Source organism: Triticum aestivum, chromosome 3B (assembly GCF_018294505.1).
Source record: "Triticum aestivum cultivar Chinese Spring chromosome 3B, IWGSC CS RefSeq v2.1, whole genome shotgun sequence".
NCBI classification, from domain to species: domain Eukaryota; kingdom Viridiplantae; phylum Streptophyta; class Magnoliopsida; order Poales; family Poaceae; genus Triticum; species Triticum aestivum.
Genome location: NC_057801.1, coordinates 151,124,520 through 151,132,609, shown reverse-complemented (window position 1 = coordinate 151,132,609; position 8,090 = coordinate 151,124,520).

The following is an 8,090-nucleotide window of genomic DNA, read 5'->3' as shown; positions in this document are numbered from 1 at the left end:
GTGAAGATTTTGAGAAGTTGAAGAATTTGAAAAACCGAAGAATTTCAAAACCGAGGAAAACTCAAATTGAAGATTTTCAACTTTGGTGGTGGCGTGACCCAGCGTATAAGAATGATGATTTCAGACACCGCGTACAATTGTCGTAGGGTTCTGAGAATCAAATTCTTCATTAATTTCTTCACACTTAGAGTGTTATTCTTCATTGATTGAAGAAAAACGTTTCTTCATGTGTTGCACATCTGAGTCATCAATTTTGCATAAGTGTTAGGATGTGTGTCCTTTTCAAAGAACATTCGAAGACTCTAAGATATTTAGCTCACATCGCAACTTGCTAAATCTCTTCTCATCCAAGGGCTTTGTGAAGATATCGGCTAGCTGTTCTTCAGTCTTCACATGCTCAGTAGAAATGTCGCCCTTCAACACATGATCACGAAGAAAATGATGACGAATCTGAATGTGCTTTGTCTTTGAGTGCTGAACTGGGTTGTGAGCAATCTTGATGGAACTCTCATTGTCATAGTAGAGAGGCACATTCTTCATGTTGATGCCGTAGTCCTTGAGAGTTTGCTTCATCCACAGCAATTGAGCACAGCAAGAACCAGCAGCAATGTACTCAGCTTCAGCAGTAGACAGTGATACGCAGTTCTGTTTCTTCGAGGACCAACAGACCAAAGATCGTCCGAGGAAATGACAAGTACCAGATGTTGACTTGTGGTCCACACGATCACCAGCATAGCCAGAGTCAGAATATCCAATGAGATCAAAAGTAGAGCCCTTGGGGTACCATAGTCCTAGTGTTGGTATGTGAGCTAGATATCGAAGAATATGCTTCACAGCCTTATGGTGTGATTCCTTCGGTGTAGCTTGAAATCGGGCACACATGCAAACACTAAGCATTATATCTGGCCTAGATGCACATAAGTACAATAAAGAACCAATCATGGAGCGGTATACCTTGTGATCGAAGTCAATACCATTTTCATCAGTGCATAGATGGCCATTTGTGCGCATAGGAATTTTGACTCCTTTGCAATCTTGCATGTCGAATTTCCTCAGAACATCCTTGAGGTATTTCTCCTGAGACATGAGTATGCCATTGTGATGTTGACGAATTTGAAGACCTAAGAAGAATTTCAACTCTCCCATCATAGACATTTGATATTCTTCACTCATCATATAGGCAAATTCATCACTATAGCGTTGGTCAGTACAGCCAAAGATAATATCATCAACGTATATTTGGCACACAAACAGTTCACCATCATAAGATTTATTAAAGAGAGTAGGGTCGAGTGAACTGGGTGTGAAGCCATTCTTCACGAAGAATTCCTTCAAAGTATCATACCACGCCCGAGGGGCCTGCTTGAGACCATAGAGGGCCTTGTTGAGTCTAAAGACTTTGTCAGGATTCTTTGGATCTTCAAAACCTGGGGGTTGAGCAACATATACTTCTTCCTCAAGCTTACCATTGAGGAATGCACTTTTCACATCCATTTGATATAAAGTGATATTATGATGGTTAGCATAAGCAAGTAATATGCGAATAGCCTCAAGTCTAGCAACAGGTGCAAAAGTTTCATCGAAATCAATTCCTTCAACCTGTGTGTAGCCTTGAGCTACAAGTCATGCCTTATTCCTCACCACAAGGCTATTTTCATCGTGCTTGTTGCGGTAGATCCACTTTGTGCCAATGATATTATGCTTGCGAGGATCTGGACGTTTCACCGGTTCCCTGACATTGTTGAGCTCGAACTGATGTAATTCTTCTTGCATGGCCTGAATCCACTCAGGCTCCAGAAATGCTTCATCTACCTTAGTGGGCTCTGTGATAGAGACAAAAGCATAGTGCCCACAAAAGTTAGATAAATGTGAAGCTTTTGAGCGGGTGAGAGGACCTGGTGCTTCAATGTCATCGATGATCTTTTCAACTTGCACTTCTTTTGCAACGCGAGGATGAGCTGGTTGTCGTCGAGGAATTTGATCAGCATTTTCTTCAGCACCATTTTCTTCAGCATTTTCCTCAGGTGCATTAGCTCGACGATCTTCGCATTCTGGAATGAATTCTTTAGTAGATTCTTCGATAGGAATGACATCCTCAGTAGCCTTGAACTTGATAGAATCCTCAGGTGCTGGTTCATCTATCACAGAAGGTAGGTGCTCTCTTTGCGAGCCATTAGTTTCATCGAACCGCACATCTACAGTTTCAACAATCTTGTGAAGAGCGATGTTGAAGACTCTGTAGGTGTGTGAGTCCTTTCCGTAACCAAGCATAAAACCTTCATGTGCTTTCGGTGCAAATTTAGCATTGTGATGAGGATCTCTAATCCAACATTTAGCACCGAAGACTTTGAAATAACTCACATTGGGTTTCTTGTCAGTGAGGAGTTCATAGGCCGTCTTCTTGAAGAATTTGTAAAGATATACTCTGTTGATGATGTGGCACGCAGTATCAGTTGCATCAATCCAAAAACCATGAGGCGTTTTGTATTCATCAAGCATAGTGCGAGCCATCTCAACAAGAGTTCTGTTCTTGCGCTCCACGACGCCATTTTGCTGAGGAGTATAGGGAGCATCCACAAATAGATTCTTGTCACCAGTCATGTGATTTGTACATCCACTATCGAGAACCCACTCATTTGCTTTGGGTTGATCATCCTGCAGATGAATTAGTGTCGCTTACAAACTCATATACTTCATCAGTGAAGAATATGACATCAGTATCATTAGTTCAATTTCATCAAGCAATAGCACAGATAAGCAGTGCGAGGACGTGTGAAATGAAGGTTCATTTCATCATGATTAGCCTGCGTCCTATCAGGCAATTTTGTCAGGCCCCCAGCAAATTCTTCAGATGTCAAAGCACGTCTGGAGACCTGACCCTGCAGAAGAGATTAGTTCTTTTTCTTCACCACCCACATCTGAAGGGGTGGCAAAGAGTTCATCACTCTGCGAGCACCATATGAGAAAGGTGGCATAGAAGCTAGTCCACTTTGCTTCACATAAGAGGGGTTAGGGTAAGCATATGAATAAGCAGAGAAATTCTTCGAGGACTTACGAACATAATGATTTGAAGAATAATGCTCATATTCATAGCCCTTAGCTCTACCCTGCGAAACAGAGTTGTTAGCACAATGATGTTCATATGAGGATTTTGATCCTTTTGAGGAATTTGATCCATGTGAGGAATTTGGTCCGTATGAGGACTTGGATCCATATGAAGAATTTGGTACATATGAAGAGTTTGATCTGGGGTTCCTATTCTTCACTGGTGGTGTCATGAGGACATTCACCTGAAGACTTTCAACATAACTTTTGAGAACCCAGATTTTCTTCATAGGGGAACCGTTCCTGCAGTTAGTGCCAACATATCTAGCAAATACTTCACCATTCTGATTTTTGAACAGTTTATAGTTGGAGTCAAATGACTCACCAGAAGAATGAGGGGATTCACACGTAAAGCCAGATAAGTTAGATGGATCAACTGGAGGTCCCTTTGCAGCAACCCATGAGGTTTTGGCGTACTGCTCGGGCTTCCAATATGTTCCATCAGCATTGAGTTTCCTCTGAAAGGCAATACCCTCTTTCCTAGCGTTTCTGTTGAGGATCTGCTTTTTAAGCACATCACAAAGGGTCTGATGCCCTTTGAGGCTTTTGTACATGCCTATCATATACAATTCCTTCAGCCATGCATTGTCAGTGATACTAGCAATGTCCTCAGATGAGGAATTAGTGATAGCAGAGACAGGTGAAGAATTTGTAAAATTTGAAGCATTTGAACATTCAGGTGAAGAATTAGCAGATTCATGTTCAATGCACTTTAAGCATGGAGGATCAAATTCTTCCTGAGTAGCGCTGATTTGTTGAGCAAGTAATGAATCGCTCTCCTTCTGAAGATCTTCATAACTCACTCTTAGCTTCTCAAGATCTTGCTTTCTTTGAAGAAGTTCAAGAGAAAGCTTCTCGTGATCAGATAAGAGAGTGTTATGATGACCTTGAAGGACGTCAAACTTGGAATGGAGTCCCTGAAGACTTTCAGCCAAGGCTTTTGACTGATCCATTTCTTCACCCAACATATCATCGCTCTTATTTAGCATGTATTGAACCTTTTCCAAGGCTGTTTGTTGTTTAGTGGCAAGGGAAGCAAGTTTGACATAGCTAGGTCCAAATTCATCGCCAGATTCATCATCACTAGATTCGGATAGGTAGGATTCGGTTACGTCAGCACCGTTTGCCATAAGGCAGGGGGTAGATGATGATGATTCTGGTTCGAATGTCATCGCATTGAGAGATTCCTTGTAATCCTCAAACCAAGGATCATGACGAGTCCGATGACCTTCATAGACCTCAGAGAGACGGTCCCAGATTAGCTTTGCGTGATTGAGATGCATGACGTTCCTGAACTGATTTCGGGACAGACTAGAGCAGATGACATCCTTTGTTGTGAGGTTAAGCAGTGTGTACTTGTGAATGTCATCAGCCTCAGCCATCTTGCATAGATCGGTAAGACCGATCTCGGTGACGGTCCACAGTTCGCTGTCCATAGCCATGAGTCGCTTTTTCATCATGGCCTTCCACCGAGGATACTCATGACCGTCAAAGATGGGGCAGGAAACGTACCTCGATCCTGCAGTCGACATAACTAGAACTCTAGGTGGTTAAACCGAATCACACAGAACAAGGAAGTACCTTGCTCTGATACCAATTGAAAGTGCGTTATATCGACTAGAGGGGGGTGAATAGGCGATTTTTATGAATTCTTCACTGACGAATTTGCCGGTGAGGAAATTCCTTAGCGAAGAACTACTTGCAGCGGAATAAGTACTCAGAAGTAAGCATGACAGAATACACACATGGTCATCATGATGAGATGAAGACAAACATAGAGTACAGAAAGCGTAAACACAGGATAACACAAGATGAAGACAAACAGACTGAAGAAATTGAACTGAGGAAATTCAGAAAGTCTTCAGTCAAAGTCTTCAAACATAGATATGAACAATCACTCAACACAGTAATGAGGAAATGAAAGAGTTGAGGAAATAGAACCAGTAAGGTTGGTGAAGACAATGATTTGGTAGACCAGTTCCAACTGCTGTCTCAGTTGTACGTCTGGTTGGAGCGGCTGAGTATTTAAACTCGAGGACACACAGTCCCGGACACCCAGTCGCTGAGCACATAGCTCAGGACACCAAGTCCTCACCGTATTCTCCTTGAACTAAGGTCACACAGACCTCGTCCAATCACTCGTGGTAAGTCTTTAGGCGACTTCCAAACCTTCATAGACTTCGATCACTTGGCGATCCACAATTCCACTTGGATGCTCTAGACCATGATGCCTAACCGTCTGGAAGAAGCACAGTCTTCAAAGGTAACAAGTGTCGGATCCACGCAGGATCAATCTCTTCAGTGATGCTCAATCACTTTGGGTTTGTAGGTGTTTGGGGTTTGGGATTTCCCTCACTCGATGATTTTCGCTCAAAGTCCTCGGAGGATGGGTTGCTCTGAAATGACAAGTGTCAGTTTCTCTCGGAGCAGCCAACCAGCTAGTGGTTGTAGGGGGCGGCTATTTATAGCCTAGGGAGCAACCCGACATGATAAGACATAAATGCTCTTCAATGATATGACCGTTAGGTGGATAAGATATTATGGGATAGCTGGCACACAGCATAGCAACGGTCGGAAATTTGACTCTCAAATTCCTCAGGGCTATCATGTTCCTCACTGTGTAGGCAATCCGCACTGGCGAATTCCTAACTCCTCAGTCAGAACAAATTCCTCAACGACCAGAAGAACTTGGTCTCTGTCACTGAAGAAATTGACTGAACTGTATGAGATTTCCAATGGCTTCACTCGAAGGGATTGGTAGGTGTAGGATTTTGAGTTGAGCATCACATGGAAAATTTTCCTTAGTATTTCCTCGACCCCCTTTAATAGTACGGTGTTTCCTATGACTCAAGAAAGAGAAAAACAAAACTATGAAAATGAAAGTCTTCAAGCTTCGTATTCCTTGCATGAATATCAAGTCTTCACGGACACACCAATTTCTTCACTTTCAAAGTCTTCATGAAAGTCTTCAGGAATACCAAAATCTTCAGTCGAAGATATTCATTTTTAGGGGTTGACTTTCTCTGTAAATGTCAAACTCCTCATAGACTTATAGACCTATGTACACTCATAAACACATTAGTCCCTTAACCTATAAGTCTTCAATACACCAAAATCACTAAGGGGCACTAGATGCACTTACAGGTATGGTTTACAAATGCCATGATATCAAATTCAAATAATTGAATGGACTTCATGTTGAATTCGATTTTTTAAACCACCTTAGGTTGAATTCAAATGTATGCTACTTCATAGGTAGCTATTTATAAATGTCCATTGTGTAACTTTCGTATGTATAATGTGCTTTACACACACAACATGAACTATACTCACGTTTATATTCGAGTGCTAAAGCGATGCATTGTCTGAAGTTCAAAATACTAATTATGTGGATCAATTGTGTTGAATAATAACATAGACATGCTCAAATTCGATAGAATCTAGATGTCTGATGGATCAATGACCGCTCCTTACGTGAATTGCAAATATTATGATCCCATCCTAGTATTTGGATACAATTTATATCTTTATTCAATGTGTAGAGCAGTCTTTTACGTGTAGTTTCACTCTCCATCGGTGGTCTCTCACACATGCTCACACACTCTCTCCCGAGGTGTCTTTCTTGCACCCATGCTATAGATATAACCCTCCCTACCTCTCGTAACCATTTACAACTGTTTTCACTAACCTTTATCACAAGCACTCTTCCTCTCGCAAACATACACACACACAATCCCCATCGACCCTTTCTATATACATGGACCTGCCTACGTGTCTCATGTACACACATTATCTTTACGCCTGTCTCTCACGCATTATCTCACACCTCTCTTCCTAATCGACGAGTATTATTCTAGCAGAGCATTCTGTAGGATGCCCCTTAAAGTTAGGTTGGATGAATAGTAATATCAGAGATAAAGGGGTTACCTTAGTCCGAGAACCTAGGGTTACAAATCCTAGCCGGCTTTGTAAGTGGACACAGAGTCCTTCACAATTCTGCTATCTTTGTCTTGTACGACTAGTCATCCATGGGTCTTCCTAAATGTGTCATGGGTCGACCAATGTGGCGCAGGACGGAACGGAACGAAGGGCCTCACCTCGACCCACCGACCTCACGCGGTGACACACCCTCTGCCCCCACGTCTCATTATCTTCTCACACCCACACATACCAACACAAACACCACACACACAGAAAATTTCTCCTGGTGCCTCTATTCCCTCCCCCTTGCATATACACACTCAAGGGAATGGAATCTCTTGTCGTGACGTCATATTCGTCTCTCTCTCTCTAGACCACTCTCATTTCTCATGCTATCTCTCCCACGCCCCCCGTCGGCCCCTCTATCCATGCCTCTCTCGAATATGTAATACACACACATACCTCTCTAGGCCCCGCGAAATGCATCAACTACACATTCACACATGTTACATCACGTACCCCATTGATCTAAAAAGCCCTCTCTTCACGTTTATTTCGCATACAACATTCCTTTTGAATAAAGTGTGGCCAAAAAATTATTTTAGAGTTTCTACACATATACAACATTACAAAGTTATATGAGGAGTACGAACGCTAATTTCATTGCACACAATGATATTTATTCCGCACTGTGAATTTCTATATTTTTATACTATATACAAAGTTAGTCATAATAAAGAGAAACGAAGAGCATCTCTCTCTCCATCGCATACCCCCCTGTACGCCCCTTTCACGTATGCACACAAAACTATCTCCAGGTCCTCTAAAAGTAAGCCCCCATAAAATTCACGCGTGTTTCATCTTTCTCTCGCGATATATGCAATGACGATCATTGTATTTGAAGCGAAAGCACGATACATATATTGGACTTCATAATCCACTCATTACGGTCACCATTTACGTTTAGTGGTTATTATACAGTCACGGGATCATCGTACAACGTTGTATTTGCTCATGACATGACTAGTTGACCAGTTAAACGCTCCACGTGGCACCTCTAGTGT